Source organism: Panthera pardus, unplaced genomic scaffold (assembly GCF_024362965.1).
Source record: "Panthera pardus isolate Hobbes unplaced genomic scaffold, ASM2436296v1 HiC_scaffold_13, whole genome shotgun sequence".
Lineage (NCBI taxonomy): Eukaryota > Metazoa > Chordata > Mammalia > Carnivora > Felidae > Panthera > Panthera pardus.
Genome location: NW_026526688.1, coordinates 162,011,515 through 162,028,712, shown reverse-complemented (window position 1 = coordinate 162,028,712; position 17,198 = coordinate 162,011,515). Strand labels below are relative to the sequence as shown.

Genomic DNA, 17,198 nt, shown 5'->3' with positions numbered 1-17,198 from the left:
GAGTAGCGTCTGCTTGTTGAGTCAGCTCAGTTAGAGAGCTTTAGAGAGGGTACACCCAGCGCTCACTTCTCATTGTCCAGAACATGATAACCCGTAGCTACAAGGGAAGCTAAGAAAAATAGGTGTGTGCGCACACGTGTGTGTGTTGAATCTGGGCCCACTGCTATATTAAATAAAATGAAGCGTCGAGTAGCAAGGAGGAGGGAGAGAACAGACATTGGGTGGGCAACCGGCACTCTCTACCGTGGGGGCCCCGTGAGGTCACGCAAGTCCTGTCACTCATGTGGCAAGTGCAGAGAACCCTGTCACCTCCGCCTTGTAATAACGATAAGAGTAGCTAACATTTGCTGAGTGCCCACCATGTACCAGACACTGAACTTGATTCATTCTAGGTTCATTAAACCTGACAACAACCTCAACAACCTTCTGAGGTTCGTACTATTCCTTCCCTGCGCCTGAACGTTGTTTCCGCTTTCCCACCTCCACGCTTTTCTACTCACCAGTTCTTTTTTTCTGGAATGTTCTCCCATCCCTCTGCTGGTCCTAAATTTAAGCAGCTTCCCCTAAGACCCAGACCAAGTGTCCCCTCATCATGCGGTCTTCCTTCCCAGGACTCCCTTGCTGGCAGGTCTATCGCCTCCCTTTTCCTTTCCCTTCTTCTCTCCCTACCCGTCAATTCTCAACACCTCTTTTCTTTACCTCTCACTTGGCCTTGAGTTGTCTCATGTTTGTGTCTTTGGGGCCCATGTTAAGCTGTCTGTATTTTAGACTGTAAGTGTTTTGAAGGCCAGTGGTGCATCTCATGCTTGCTGTGTTCCCTGAGTCCCCTGAAACCCCTATCCCTTCGTGCCCCCCTCTCTCCCTAGCCCAACACGCAGCCACTGTACCTTAGAGCACAGGTCTAGTGAGTTAGGACTCACTGAAGGGCTCTCATACACGTGTTGCGTGTGATGTTCATGCTACAGTCCTGTTTATTTAGCCAAGATACAGAGCATAAGGGAAGGGAAGTGGTCACATCGAGCAGGAGCAGGTGCAGTGTATCTTGATGAAGTTCTTTGCTCCCGGGTTCCCTTACAATGCACAGCTGCCGGCCGCACTCTGCAGATGGGACTCTGCCAGAGTTGAGAAAACAGCCCAGGCCTCCCTCAACTACTGTCCTTTTAGCCTCAGGCTCGTCCCACCCCCAGGAAGAACTTACGCTAACAATCTATGTGCTTGCATTTGCGGAACTGTTTACAAGCTCTCCTGGACCTGACCTGTACTTGGAAGCAGCCAGACCACATCCTCATCTGCAGGGAGAAGGCAGTTGCCCAGTGGACCCTGGACAACATCTCTGCCTCCAGCTCTCCAGCATTCCTGAGAGCCCATTTTCCTGAATTTTCCCAGGGGGCTGACATTTCTGCACCTCACCGTCACCTAGGAAAAGGACTCCATCCCAGTGGAGCTCGAGGTGCCGTAGGAAGGACATGAGGCCAACGGTAGAGCATGGCCAAGCACTCTGTGCTTCCCTGGCTCTTCTGATGCTGCCTGGGAGAGGTGAAGCTTTATGCCCTCAGTGGGCTTGCCCCATCTCCCTACCTTTGCTTTCTGCCCCGGGCTGCTGACTTGGCTTCACCAATCAGGATGGGGAGGCACAGGCCCTTCGTTGTGTGTTCTTTGTTGAACCCATGATTCAAAGCGGCATCGGCTCCACTGTGAGCGACTGCATTTAACAGACTGCAAACCCCAAATCCCGCTTCACTCGGTCTCATCAAGGGCAAGACGGAGAGCTCCTGTTAAACTGAAATATTCCTGGAGATATTTGCTGATACCCCAAATGCTCCTGGTGATTCAGCTAGAGCCAACAGCTAAATAACACTGGCACAAGACTGAGCCCCATGAATTAGATGTGTACTCATTTTCCACCAATGGGATGAGCCCTTGGTAGGTGAGTCAATGACTCTCCTGGACACAACAGTATCTCAGGCATGCATCTAGGCCCCGGGCCTCAGGAAGCATCTTAGACCACCTCCTCTCCTTTGGATGCTCCCTCAGCACCACAGTCAGTTACCAAGTGTTGTAGAGTATCTCTTTGCAGAATCCATCCCTGTCTTCCCATCCCCATCAGGACCACCACTCCAGAGAGATCCTGTCCTCACCCCCATCATGACCACCACTCCAGGGAGATCCTGTCATCCCACCCCCATCAGGACCACCACTCCAGGGAGATCCTGTCTTCCCACCCCCATCAGGACCACCACTCCAGGGAGATCCTGTCTTCTCACCCCCCATCAGGACCACCACTCCAGGGAGATCCTGTCTTCCCACCCCCATCAGGACCACCACTCCAGGGAGATCCTGTCTTCCCACCCCCATCAGGACCACCACTCCAGGGAGATCCTGTTTCTCACCCCCATCAGGACCACCACTCCAGGGAGATCCTGTCTTCTCACCCCCCATCAGGACCACCACTCCAGGGAGATCCTGTCTTCTCACCCCCATCATGACCACCACTCCAGGGAGATCCTGTCTTCCCACCCCCATCAGGACCACCACTCCAGGGAGATCCTGTCTTCTCACCCCCATCAGGACCACCACTCCAGGGAGATCCTGTCTTCCCACCCCCATCAGGACCACCACTCCAGGGAGATCCTGTCTTCTCACCCCCATCATGACCACCACTCCAGGGAGATCCTGTCTTCCCACCCCCATCAGGACCACCACTCCAGGGAGATCCTGTCTTCCCACCCCCATCAGGACCACCACTCCAGGGAGATCCTGTTTCTCACCCCCCATCAGGACCACCACTCCAGGGAGATCCTGTCTTCCCACCCCCATCATGACCACCACTCCAGGGAGATCCTGTCTTCCCACCCCCATCAGGACCACCACTCCAGGGAGATCCTGTCTTCCCACCCCCATCAGGACCACCACTCCAGGGAGATCCTGTCTTCTCACCCCCATCAGGACCACCACTCCAGGGAGATCCTGTCTTCCACCCCCATCAGGACCACCACTCCAGGGAGATCCTGTTTCTCACCCCCATGATGATCACCACTCCAGGGAGATCCTGTCTTCTCACCCCCATCATGACCACCACTCCAGGGAGATCCTGTTTCTCACCCCCCATCAGGACCACCACTCCAGGGAGATCCTGTCTTCCCACCCCATCAGGACCACCACTCCAGAGAGATCCTGTCCTCACCCCCATCAGGACCACCACTCCAGGGAGATCCTGTCTTCCCACCCCCATCAGGACCACCACTCCAGGGAGATCCTGTTTCTCACCCCCATCACGACCACCACTCCAGGGAGATCCTGTCTTCCCACCCCCATCAGGACCACCACTCCAGGGAGATCCTGTCTTCTCACCCCCATCATGACCACCACTCCAGGGAGATCCTTTTTCTCACCCCCCATCAGGACCACCACTCCAGGGAGATCCTGTCTTCTCACCCCCATCAGGACCACCACTCCAGGGAGATCCTGTCTTCCCATCCCCATCAGGACCACCACTCCAGGGAGATCCTGTCTTCCCATCCCCATCAGGACTACCACTCCAGGGAGATCCTGTTTCTCACCCCCATCACGACCACCGCTCCAGGGAAAGCATGTACCTGCTCACACCTGTACGGTTGCAGGACCTAGAGATAATACTTCAATTTGTCTTCACTCTACCTTAAAGTCCCCACATGTTTACACCTTCCTCTGCTCTGCCTCCATCCTGTTCTCATCTGCCTCTTTGCTCTGTCCAATTTCTCCTCTCTGTGTCCATCTGTCTCTCTCAAGAATAAATTACATGAGGTGCACACTTCTTACAGGTAGAATGCAGTACGTTTTTACACAGGTGCACACCTGTGCTCTCCCCACCCAGTCAAGATGTGGGACACAGCCAGCCCCCAGGAGGCCGCTTTGTAGTCCTTCCCAGCTAATACCCTCCTCCAGTAACCACCACTCTGACCTCTTTCACCACAGGTTAGTTACGACTATCTTTGAACTCCCTATAAATGCAGTCATACAATGGGAACTCTTTTGTGCCTGCACTATTCCACTTTTGCACTTCCTTCCCTCAGCATTGTGTCTGATGTTCATCCGTGTTGCTCCTAACATACCAGTATTTCGCTTGTTCTTTGCTGCCGACCATCCCATTGAATGAATGAATGAATCCACCATGATGTACTGAACTGCTCCCCTGTTGGGGGCAGGACTTGAGCTCCCCCTTTGGGGCAATTGCAAATAAAGCTGCTTTGCATGCTCTGTTCCAGCTCTTCCTGTCCTCTTCACCCATCCCCCTCCTTCACCCCTCGCTTCTCCCCCCCCCCCCCCCCGCCCCACCCCGGTCTGCACACATGGCCAGAACTCTCCTATCAGAAAAGAAAAGAAAGAGACAATGTTAAGAAATCTTCCAACTGGAGACCATTTCCCTCTCCTTCCTCTGTTCCCCAGGTTTCCTCCCAGACTCCATCTCTGGGAGTGCTGCTCTGGGCCTGGCCCTGCTGGGGCTGTCTTGACTGCCCCCCTCTCTCTGAGACCCTCTCCCAGCCCTCTTCACTCTCGCTCACAGAGCAGGCATGTCTCCTCCAACAGAACTGGTAATCAAGTGTTTCCCTAAGATACTTTGTCCTCCCATCAGTCTGCAGACCCAATCCTGCCTTCCAAACCCACTGCTGATATCACTAATCCTACCTCCTCCATTGTCTCAGCTGGAAGTAATCCCCACTCCTCCCTCTGAGCCCCTGCCGCTTGTCATTGGACCTGTTCTGGTGGCATTTACTGTCTGCCTGCCTGGCATTATTGTTACGTGGAAGTTCATCCCATTAGTTGCCTGGGTCAGAAGGGTCTGGGGGTATGACCTGTGCCTGAGTCATCTCTGATCTGTCCCTCTGCCTTGCACTGTGGCTGGCACTGATAAGGCTTGTCATTGGAGCTGCTCTGATGGCATTTACTGTCTGCCTGCCTGGCATTATTGTTACTTGGGAGTTTGTCCCATTAATTGCCTGGGCCAGGAGTGTCTGGGGATATGGTATGACCTGTGCCTGAGTCATCTCTGATCTGTCCCTCCACCTCCCACTGTGGCTGGCACTGATAAGGCTGGTTATTATGTGAACAATATTATCCATTTACTATGTGCTATTAATAAATTATTAAGTGATTTAGCAATAATCAGTCAGATAAATTAATAATTTATTTAATATAAATCACTTCCTAACTCTACCTATATTATGAAGATTCCACCTCTGAAACGCATCTGAAAAGTTTAAAGCTTTTAAATGTTAAAGAACAGGATGAGGGAGTCTAGTGTGTGTGTGTGTGTGTGTGTGTGTGTGTTCGTCAGAACCGTCAGGTTAGCATGGCCTTAAGTTAGCAAGCATGCAGGGGCCGTTTGGGGCCCCGAGAGGCCAGGCTATTCCCAAGCATTCAGATGGTTTCAGAGATTCTTTAGCCCTGACTCTACCTTAGTGAGGATTGGGATACTTAGCAGAGAGCAGAAGGAAGTGTTTGGTGGACCTTCAACAGACCTTGGTGGCTGACCGAAGCTAAGTCAGCCTTGCAGCATTTCCTTGTGATGCCTCACTGTCTACTTTTTTATCCCAATATTTTCCCTACCTGATGACAGCTGGTTCTTCTATTTGATTTCTGTCTGTGTGCCAGGGTGTGATCAAAAGGAACCAACTCCATCCTCCAATTTTCCTCTTAGTCTTGAAATGCAACCAATCCAACCAAACCCATGATTTACCGCAAGTTAGGTGGGTATGACATCACTTTTGGATAGCAAACACTCAAGTTCTGTCACCATAGAATAAGCCTGGAGGACTCTGCCCCCAGCCAGGGAAAGGAAGCCCTGGAGGGGAACACGGCCTTCTTTGTAACCCCCATGCCCAGACATTTCCCTCCCTCCGTGGGATCTCCCTAAGAGGTGGGCTCTAGAATTACCCTCTCCTGTCCCATGAACACTCCCCAAAGGGCAACATTTTGAATTGGCCAGAACTAACCTTTCAGAAGAAAGGCTGGTTCAGTGACTTCTTAGTCTCAAATTTGAATCCAAAAACATTATTTATCTAACGGTCTGAATATCAAACTTGGGTTTCATCCTCAAGAGGGAAAAGATAAGATACCCAAAATCTGCTTGAGAGATACTTTCCAAAATGAGACTTGTCCCTATGAATCACTGACATTTCTGGCAGAGAGGAAAAAAAAAAGATGGTTGATTTTTAAAAATACACGGACTTTATTTTTTAGAGCAGCTTTAGTCAAAGTTGAGGAGAAAATACAAAGCTCCCATTTATCCCCTTCCCCCCTGCCGCGCATGCCCTGTCGTCAACATCCCCACCAGAGCGGCACTTTTGTTACAATCAGGGAGCCGACGTGGCACGTGATAATCACCAAAACCCAGAGTTTATGTTACAGCTCACTGTTGGTGGTGCACATTCTATGGGTTTGGACAAATGCATAATGACATGCATTCACCATTATAGTAGTTGTAATGCCCTAAAAATTCTCTGCGCTCTATCTATTCACCCCTCCCTGCCCCATCACCTGGCAATCCCTGAGCTTTGGGCTATCTCCACAGTTTTGCCTTTTCCAGAATATCGTATGGTTGGAACCACACAATATGTAGCCTTTTCAGATTAGCTTCGTTCACTCAGTAATATGCATTTAAGATTCCTCAATGTCTCTTTGTGGCTTGTATAGCTCATTTCTTTCAGAGCGGAATACGATTCCGTCATCTGATTTAGCAGTTTATCCGTGCACCTACTAAAGCACACGTTGGTTGCCTCCAAGCACAGGTATCCCCTGCTTTCCAGAAGTTTTGCTTTTATGAAAGACCTACATCAGTACCTGTTTTCACTAACCAAAAGAAATCTGAAGAGAATTTCCACTTATACAAAAACAAAACAAAACAAAAAACAAAAAAGGCAAAAAGGAAAAATAGTGTCCAGCATTTTTTTTGTGATTACAAGATACAGAGGCAGCTGTGCACTGAGCAGTGGGAGTGGCGCCCCCAAGCTTCTTCCCTGGGAACTACACCGAACATCTCAGCATCAAGCCGCCGGCCATAGCTTTGAACTGTGTCTGCGATAAAGCTTCTGTGCATTATCTCCATTCATTCTGTGCATCCATTAGCAAGATGTGTCCTAAGGTATCAGAAGAGCCAAGAGACGTTATTTGGGGGGGTCTGGGAATGCTCAAAATTTTTCCATACAAATTAATGATAATTGTTTCCTTGCTTTAGGCCATGAGAACTTGTGGGAGCTTTCATAGGAATATTCTCATGAGCTTATGAGAGCTTTCATAGGAATATTCTACTTTGCATAGTAAGGGAAGCCATATTGGCAATTACAAAAAAAAAAAACCGTTATAAACATCTGTGTGCAAGTTTTTTTTTGTGGACGTAAGTTTTCAACTCAAGTGGGTAAAATAAAGGCGACTGTGTTTTGAAACAGCCTGACAGATCTCACGTCCGACTCCTACCACATAAACAAAGCCTCACTACAATTTGAAGGGTTCTCTAGGCTGCGGGGATTCTTCTAGGTGCTGGAGGGGAGGAGACAGAGAAGACTAAGGTCTTTCTGCCCTTATTTCATGGTAAGGAAGTAAAGGTCAACCTGCAAACTCACTGAGAAACATGGCGGCATGTAATATGCGCTAAAAGGGAAACTTGACAACGGAGCAGCGGTAGTTAAAAAGCTGTAACAAAGCACACCCATAACAACAGAGAGAGAAAGAAAGAATAAGAAAAAGCGGGACCTCGTCTGAAAGTTAGTCCCTGTTTCCATAGTATTCGGATTTACATTTTTTTTTTTTAATTTTTTTTTCCAACGTTTTTTATTTATTTTTGGGACAGAGAGAGACAGAGCATGAACGGGGGAGGGGCAGAGAGAGAGAGGGAGACACAGAATCGGAAACAGGCTCCAGGCTCCGAGCCATCAGCCCAGCGCCTGACGCGGGGCTCAGAGCCTGACGCGGGGCTCGAACTCACGGACCGTGAGATCGTGACCTGGCTGAAGTCGGACGCTTAACCGACTGCGCCACCCAGGCGCCCCTCGGATTTACATTTTAAGAGAAGTCAGTGTCCTTGTGTTCTCCCACCCCTCTCAGTGTCTCCCACTCCCTGTCAGCCCCCTCAGCCCAGTGGGGACATACAGTCAGTCCCCAAAACAGCGCCAACAAAGAGTGGAAATGGCCTGCTGTCCCAACTCACACGGAGGAGGGAATGAACCTCTGTCTAGAAACGAATGTATTGCCTTCTGTACTGGGCTGAATCATGGTCCCAAAAACACATGTACCTGTGTCCTAATCCCTAGAACCTGTGAATGCTGCCTTATTTAGAAAATACTGAAGATGTAATTAAGTGAAGGCTCTTGAGAGGAGATCATCCTGGATGATGGGTCTTAAGTCCAGTGACAAGTATCCCTATGAGAGACACCAGAGGAGGAGACAGTCCGAAGGGGAGGAGGCAATGTGACCACAGAGGCAGAGACGCAGTGATGCCGCCATGAGTCAGGCGAAGCCCACAGCCACCAGAAGCTGGAAGCGGCAAAGCCCAGACTGTTCCCTAGAGCCTCCAGAGGGAGGGTGGCCCTGTGGACGCCTTGCCTTTGGGTTCTGTAGTTCTCTCCAGAACTGTGAGAGAACACATTTCTGCTGTTTTAAGCCACCCAGTTTGAGGTCATTTGTTTTAGCAGCCACAGGAAACTAATCCTCTGAAGGACATGTTTACATTAACAAATACACTGATAGACAATAATTGTGTTAGACACTGTCTGTCTTTTGGGTCATCTAGCGTCTGAATCTTCCCTATGCTTAGAAATGTATCAGATACATCACGAGTGACGTAGTTTCATCTACGTCCAACATTCGGTCTGTGAGGACCTAGGCTTTCACCTTTTGCTGAAGACGTGGGTGACTTCTGGAAGTTACCTGCGGTATGCCCTCCCATTAACTGAAAACTCCTTGAACCCATTCCCCATAATGTTTAGGATCCCACAGGTCCTAGATGTGCATTTAGCATTGCTCGATCATAAAAAAGAAAGTCGAAGTGATCTCCATGAATTAAGAGGACCGATGACACTTTTAGAAATATAAACTCCTGGGGTGCTTGGATGGCTCAGTCGGTTAAGCGTCCAACTTTTGATTTTGGCTCAGGTTATGATCTCCCAGTTTGTCAGGCTCCATGCTGGCAGCGCGGAGCCTGCTTGGGATTCTGTCTCTCCCTCTCTCTCTGCCCCTCCCCTGCTCTCTCTCTCTCTCTCTCAAAATAAATAAACAACAAACAAACATTTAAAAATATATAAATTCCTAACAAATCTTTCTCCAGCCCCTCTCTCTCACACATTTATACTCCATACTGCAGGCAGGCTGACCTTTCCAATATGTAAAGATAATGATTCTTAAATATTTTCATGGGCTGTCCAGTGCATCAGGGCCAGAGTTGAAAACCACTTAGAAGAGACGAAACACGGAAGAACTTTCACAATCTGGTTCCAAAGTTCCTTTTAGGCTCGTCTGACATCTTTCCATCCTCAACCCCTATCTCTTACCGGAGGCCTCCTACCCCACAGCCACCCTCAAATTCCGTAGGCCTCACGGACACCATGTTCTTTCGGGCTTCAACTCAAGTCAAACTGGAATACGCACTAACCCCCGGCACGCTGGTCTGCTTACTTCGTGTCCCCGAGAGTCCACTGCCATGTCTGGGGAAGCTTCCTATAGCACGTAGCCCATCTGACTAATTCGTTCCTTGAATCTTCTGTGAGGCCTTTCCCAATTCTCCCAGGAATAAGTGAAACCCACTGAGAAAGTCCTGTTGGCACCTACCATTCCCGGAGACGGGAGAAAATGTTGTGACCCAGATGGCAGTCACTGGCCTGGACTTCTCTTACTAGAGTTCCTCGTGGCAGTCTGCCATTAGCAGGTGGTGGTGCATCAGTAGGTGAGTTCCTAGGGGCTGGCAGAGGACTCAAGCCCAGCAGCCCTGCCACTCTGGGGGGGGGAGGGGTTGGCGGGGTGGGGGGTGGGGTGGAATCTCACACCAGCTACTGCCAGAGAGGAAATGAAGACTTTCTGTATGGCCCCACGTCATGCAAAATGGTTTAAAATGGGGTCTATTTCAAATGGGCCATCTGGTATACATTCACATACTAAAAAGGAATAAATACCAAATCACCTCCTATCCTCCTCAGAACATCAAAGTCGTCCTGTCAGTCTTTTCTCCTACCCCTAGATAATGTAAATACCAAAGCCAAGTTCTTTTGTTCTCCTCCTCAGGAATGTTCAGACCAGGAGGCCTCATCATAAGTCTAGAACTACTCTGAAATACTATTTTCATAAGTCGATTACTCTTTTTTCTTGTACACTGTGGCCATTTGCTTATTGCCTCTTACTGGAAATTAAACCTGATGACATCACTGTAATGTGCAAATATCAAATACTTAAGAACTCTGGTATTTGTGCTTAGCATGAGTTTTCTACAGCCTGTTTCTCTACCACACGATAAACAGGAAATACCTCTTAAAGTTCCTGAAAAACTCACTCATGAAAAAAAACAGGGATACCTTGGGCAATCAAGAGCTTGTTTTCTTGTCTGACCTTCGTAAAGAGATGTTTGCCACTGTTGGTATCTTTCCCCTTGGGGAGTCATCTCTTGAAATCAGGAAAAAAACTCAGCTCTTGAGGAGAGCCAGAGAGAAGTCAGATGGCAGCTCATTCTATTTTCTAAATACCCAATTGCAGTTTGCATAACATCCTTGATCAAAACGCTTAGGTTACATCTTCGCTTCTCTGGGGCAAACAGTGCTCTGACGAGCCATCGTTCTTTCTTTTGTTTCAAGCACTGTCTATAATCCCTATAACATGGAAGGACAAACAAGAAGCAAATCCTTTGGGGTGCCTGGGTGGCTCAGTCTTTTGGGCATCTGTTGATTTCAGCTCAGGTCGTGATCTCACAGTACATGGGATGGAGTCCTGCGTCAGGCTCTGTGCTGACAGTGCAGAGCCTGCTTGGGATTCTCTGTCTCTTTCCTCTCTCTCTTTTCTCCTCTCTCCCCCTCTCTCTCTCTCCTCCACCTGAACATAAATAAATAAAAATTTAAAAAAAGAGAATTGTATCCTTTAGTTCCTGGTCAGACATAATAAGATTTATTCCTCAAATGCTCATGTTCTGATTCGCAAGCTTTAGAGGCAGAAGATTCTGTTCTTTCCCCCACTCCCCCCAGCCTGAAAGGATCTTGCAGAACTTTGGGCCATGAGGAAATTGAAGAATGCTTCCATTATAGCCCAGAATTGTTGATATATTCCAAAACAGCTCAAGTAAATGTCAAGCTTTTCCAACTGAACTGAGAGACACTTAAAAGGGGCATTTAGGGGGAACATGGTAGGAAGCGGTAAATAGCTTTAGGGAAGAGGCAGGGTTATCTTGGATTTATAGGTCTTGCAAATATTTATGCAAGGTGCTAAAAAGTAGCATCTCTCCTTTTTAAAATTATTGGCCAATGTGGGCTTATGCCTTTACTTTGTAAGTAAATATTGCTGCAACATTCTAAACAGATTTATTAGGCCTGTCACCAGCAGCCAAATATTTATGTAAGCTCCATGAGTTGAAAAGGTAGTTTCAGGAGACTATTTTAACCACAGCTTTATAAATGTTTAAGGTAACATCCTGTCTCTTTGAAACTGTCCCACCTAACCATATCATCATATTTATAATAGAAAGACAACGTGTTCAAAGTGATGCATTATTTCCTGCTGTCCAAAGTTAGGCTTCTGTCTTTTCATCACAGCCAAACAGAAAAAAAAAAAAAAGAAATTATCTTGGAGAGATCCTTCTATGCAATACCTGGGAAGAAGCCACCGCAAATGTTACCGGCGGGAGCAGGGGGAGAGAAAACGTAACTGTCGTTGCAGATGTAAATATGAGCGAGTAATTTTTAATAACGTGATTAGGCCTGGCTTAGAAGACACCCATATATTTAATAGCTGCATTCATTTTTCAATCTACTTTGCTTTAGACGTCCTCAATAACTATTAATGAAGTTTGGTCCCCAAGTCTGGTCTAGTTACCAGAATATATCGTGTAGGGTGTGTGTGTGTGTGTGTGTGTGTGTGTGTGTGTGTGGCTTGCTGAGTGAATTCTAGGCTTTGCTAAGCTCGGATCAGTCTGAGTTGCTGGTGGTCTTCTTTTTCACACCATCAAGACTATGATATGTCAGTCAGGACTCTATCAGTTGCGAATGAAAGAGACCAAACTCACACTAGCTTCCCCAACACAGACCATGCATCGGCTTACACAGTGAAAAGGTCCAGGAAGTACATCTTCAGGCACAGTTAGATTCAGGTGCTCAGAGTTGTCGCTAAAAGCCTTTGCTTGCATTCCTTCGTACCGACTTCACTCTAGGGCAGGCTTTAGCTATTGTGGGGGCCAAGAGAAGAACCAGCAGCTCCAGACTTTTTCCTACCAGCTTAGCAAACTGCAGACAGAAATGTGGTCCAGACTGAGAAACATGGCCCTTCACAAGAATCATAATGACTTCATGTGTCTTCCTTTAGAACCAGAGCTGGCCATTGACGGTTGGGGTCAGCTATGCTGTAAAGACATTGACTGAAAGAGGGGAAGGTGTGATTACTGGAAGCAAATCCAAGTGACGTAACGAAAGAAAATGAATGACTACTGAAGGAGCAAAAATAACGGATCCCTTTACAGTTATGCATAACCACAAGAGGCTCATTTTAAGAATCTAAAGATGACACCAAAATAAATGTGCTGAGAAGCTATTTGCAAAACCAGTAGTCAGTGACATAGCCAAGACTTTAGTTTGTGCAGAAATTCAGAGGATACGGGAGATCAGAAAAATAAGTAATTTGTATAGAAGTTTACTAAATTCCCTTCACTAGAAAGTTCACCAGCTCTGACCACATTTACTAGCATCCTAGTAGGGATTAGCTTAATTGCAAAGTTAAGGACTAAGACAGTTGCTCCCAGACGTGGGCCTGTTTCACCTGATGTGCTTATGAAAATGCAGATTCCTGGAACCCAGTCCTCTTTGTCATGTCGTCTGGGATAGACTATCTACATTTTCATACCATTCTCCAGTAAATTTTTTAAAAAATTTTTTAATGTATATTCATTTTTAGAGAAAGAAGGAGACACAGAATCCAAAACAGGCTCCAGGCTCTGAGCTGTGAGCAGAGAGCCCGATGAAGAACTCAAACTCACGAACCATGAGATCATGACCGAAGCCAAAGTCAGACACTTAACTGACTGAGCCACCCAGGTGCCCCATATTCTCCAGGAAATTTTAATGAACTGGTTTACATGGTAAAATCCAAGCATTTTAGAGTATGGGGTATGTATTTCCATTTAATTCCATTTGGTATTTGCTTGGCACCTGGTTAGTTAACATCTTGTTGATGTTCTGTCCTCAAGAAATGATAGCCCCATGGTATGACTGAAATACAGAGAGAGTATTTTAGAAAATGGAATTAGTGGGGCGCCTGGGTGGCTCAGTCGGTTAAGTGGCCGACTTCGGCTCAGGTCATGATCTCACGGTCCGTGAGTTCGAGCCCTGCGTCGGGCTCTGTGCTGACGGCTCAGAGCCTGGAGCCTGTTTCAGATTCTGTGTCTCCCTCTCTCTGACCCTCCCCTGTTCATGCTCTGTCTCTCCCTGTCTCAAAAATAAATAAAAATGTTAAAAAAAAAAAAAGAAAAAAGAAAATGGAATTAGTGTGGTACATTGAATTTACCTCCACAGTCGAATCCTTGCCTTGACTTCATATTGGTGGAGAATTCTTCCCTGCCTCTTTGAGTTACGTCATATATCTACTTTGGCCAATAAAATGTGAACGGGCGTAACGGGATACAATTCTCAATCTAGGCCTTAAAAGACCTTCAGTTTCTCCACTTGCCCTCTGTACCTTTGCCAAAGCCCTGAGAGAAGCTTCCCGTAAGTAATCGCCACCTTTCATTCTGGGCCCCAAGTGAACACATTTGGCCCAGAACACATTTAGGAGCAGAACTTCCCCAAAGAAGTCCAGCTGGACCCACAGCCTGAAGCAGAGCCTCCCAAGACAAGCCAAACCTCCATCAGCCAAGCTCACTGATAGATTTATGAGAGAAAACAATGGTCGTTCCAAGTCACGCAGTTTTGGGGTGGTTGACTGCACAGCACTGTTGGAATAACAGCCCCTAACCCATAGAGTTAGGGGCTCTAAATATCTCTGGAGGATTGGTTTGGTTTGTTTGGGGTTGACTCCCTGCCTGAATTGAAGAAAGCAGTTGCAATCACTAGGAAGGATCTTTCAGGGTGATAGATGGCTCTCGCTTTGTGGGACTCCAGAGGAGATGAAGAGGAAACCTGAGTTCACGGTCAGTACCATCATCATTGACCACAAATATGAGGGCACCTACCGTATGCCAAGTGCTGCGAGGGGAGGAGGTAGAAGGTAGGGCCAGTGCTCTGGGAGAGTGATGATCTCACTACAGGACGACACCTCAGTCGAAATTCCATCTGAATATACTGACTTAGAGTGGCCAGATCTCTCTCACAGCCTGTTCATTGAGAAATGAGATCTTCACCGGAGAAAAAAATTCTCCCCGATTCTACCCACCATGCTAGTCTTCACACTCGATAAGATTCCTCAAAGAAGCTTCCAGGAAGCCAGGAGTTGGATGGATTGACTTGCGGTTAGAGAACCCGAGTAGTCCATCCTGACAGACAGCTTCCAGGGTTTCAGGAGAGTAGACCTGAAATCTCACTTGATGTAGCAGCTGTAATCAAAATCTGCTTCCTCCCTCACGCCTCCGTTCTTACTCTCTGGTTGAGGCTGTTCCCCAGAACGAGCTACATATTATGCAGGGTTCCGTGCAAAAGGAAAACTTAGGACCCCTTCAAAAATTGCTCAGAATTTCAAGACAGTGACCTTAGAATATAAAAGTGGGTATGGACCCTTCTGAGCATGTGACCCACTGAGGCTACACAGGTCACACCCGGGAAGCTAGCCCTGCTGTCCCCTGAAGGGTAGCTCCCATAACCCACGTCCAGACAGCACCAGCAGAGGGTTCTGTCCTGGGTGGAATCGGAAGTGGACCCCATAGACTTTCGTTCAGCAAACGCTCGTGGTGCCAATCATCTCCAAACCGCCCATGAGGCAAAGTGGTTAAGTCGAGTGAAGTCCAACCCCACAAAGAAATCGGCTGCCCCCTCCTGCCCAGCCCACCCCCTGGGGCTGAAAGACGACAGTGGGCACAGCAGTGACCGGGAACCGTTCTGCAATCCCAGCACCCCACCAGCTGGGCCTTTCCCACAGTCATTCTGAAAATATTTGTCTGTAAGCCCCCCAAAGTGCTTCAAATGCAGGTCAGACGTGCCGTGCACTGAGCCCTTGCAGCTGTATTGCCGGGTTGCATAAAAGGAACACAGCCATTTGTTCCACTGCACGCAAGGTCCTGCCCGGGACGCAGGGCAGCATAGAAATGCTGGTGCCCCACTCTGCCAAGGTAAGACAATTGTCCCGATGCCGCAGCAACTCCAGGGGCTCCTGGACTCTGTGGCTGCTCAGCACGTGCAGACATTTGGCAGGCAGACCTTCCTTTGAAGTTCAGGCAAAACTGGGCAAACTTTCATGCCTGGGAACATGTGGCTGTCAGTGGGAGGAAGGGTAGAGTGGGGGCCCCTTCTCTCCTCCCCCAAAGTTGAGGAGTGGGAACTTCTTTTTCCACAGTGAATAGCTTCTGCTATTCAGGCAGATCCCCACAGGCATGTCTACTCCTTTAGCATCCTTGAAAACCTCAGCTCAACACATAAGGTCAAGGTCAAGGTGCCCATTCTGTGCGCCCCTGATTTCTCTTGAAAGAAACAGGAAAGGGGAGGACTTGGCTGGGGTGGGTACAATCTAGTCAGTGGTTCTCAAAGCGAGGTCCCCAGACCAGCAGCATGGGTAACCCAGAAACCCATTAGAAATGCAAATTTCAGGCCGCATCCCAGATCTACTAAATCAGAAACTCCCAGGACAGGAACGAGGAATCTGGTCGAAGTCACCGGCGCCTTGCCTGAAACCATCACAACACTGATCCTAACGGTAAGCACGTTACCGACTTTCAGAATGCTAATTCAGCGGCTCTATTTGCCAGGTACTGTGCTAAGTGCCTTCACACGCATGATTACCTTACATAAGCGCACCCAGGTTTTGGTATTTTGTTCCAGCAGCCTGAGCTAAGACAATCGAGGATCCCTAAAATAATGCTCCTGGGTCTTTGTGGGACACAATCCGGATGTAGTATGTCCACAGTCGGCATCTGTGTCGGCTTAACACGTATCATACGCACAACTGTGCTGGTCTCTTGGCATCTGTGGCCACGCAAGCCGACCCAGAACCACAACACAGGGGTGTAACTGAAGAGTTCAACCATCTCCTGCTTAATGAGGACAGCTGACTGCACGTGGTTAGAGCTCGGAGCTGAGGCCGCTGGCTGGCCGATGAACTCACAAGTGTAGGTAGTGTGCTACACGAGGGTCAAGTCTTTCACTAACACCGCAAGGGTCTCTGGCCCAACGAGCAGAGTTTGGTAGTAATTCTTGCTACAAGTTGAAAAAAGAAAAAAATATATACATATATATATATATATATATATAGAGAGAGAGAGAGAGAGAGAGAGAGAGAGAGGCATCTTATTGAGAACTTGCTGTGTGCCAAGCCCTGTTCTGAACACCATGGATTTTTGCCCTAACTGCACAGAAAAGGAAATGGGGAGGTGTATCGGTCAATGCATATCTTGTTTGTTCTAGGTCACACGACTAGTAACTGAATCAGGCAGTTTGGCTCCAGAGTCTGGGTCCTTAACCGCAACGGTACCACCTCTCAAATGCAGGCCGAAATGGAGTTTGGCTGCAGAGACAAATGTGCCCTGAGTCCTCCCCACCCCGGCCACCAACAGAAACCTGATCTGAAAGGAGCCGCAGAAGATCGTCTGGTTTGGCCCTCAGCCACGACCCAGAAAAGGAGTTGTTATCAACAGATGAACTAAGCAAGGATCTTCCGTTTAAAACAAAAAAAAAAATGTCACCCAAGTTTATTTAACCGGGAAGCAGCGGCTGAATCACCAAGCACTGGTTACGTGGGTGCTCAGTTTGGTGGGGGGTCTGCTGGACCATCAATCAGAACAAGCCCAGGTGGCTTAGTGGAGCCTCCTCACTGAGCTCTGTTTGTCCCACCCCAGGCCGGAG

At 48.1% G+C, this 17,198-nt stretch overlaps 1 non-coding gene across 1 annotated transcript; it reads left to right on the top strand.

Annotated features, from left to right (window-relative positions):
• The first annotated feature begins 16,407 nt into the window (after nt 1-16,407).
• LOC128776818 (small nucleolar RNA SNORA62/SNORA6 family) lies at nt 16,408-16,561 on the top strand. The gene has a single exon (XR_008421978.1). It is a non-coding gene; the product is annotated as a small nucleolar RNA SNORA62/SNORA6 family (small nucleolar RNA).
• Nucleotides 16,562-17,198: the final 637 nt, after the last annotated feature.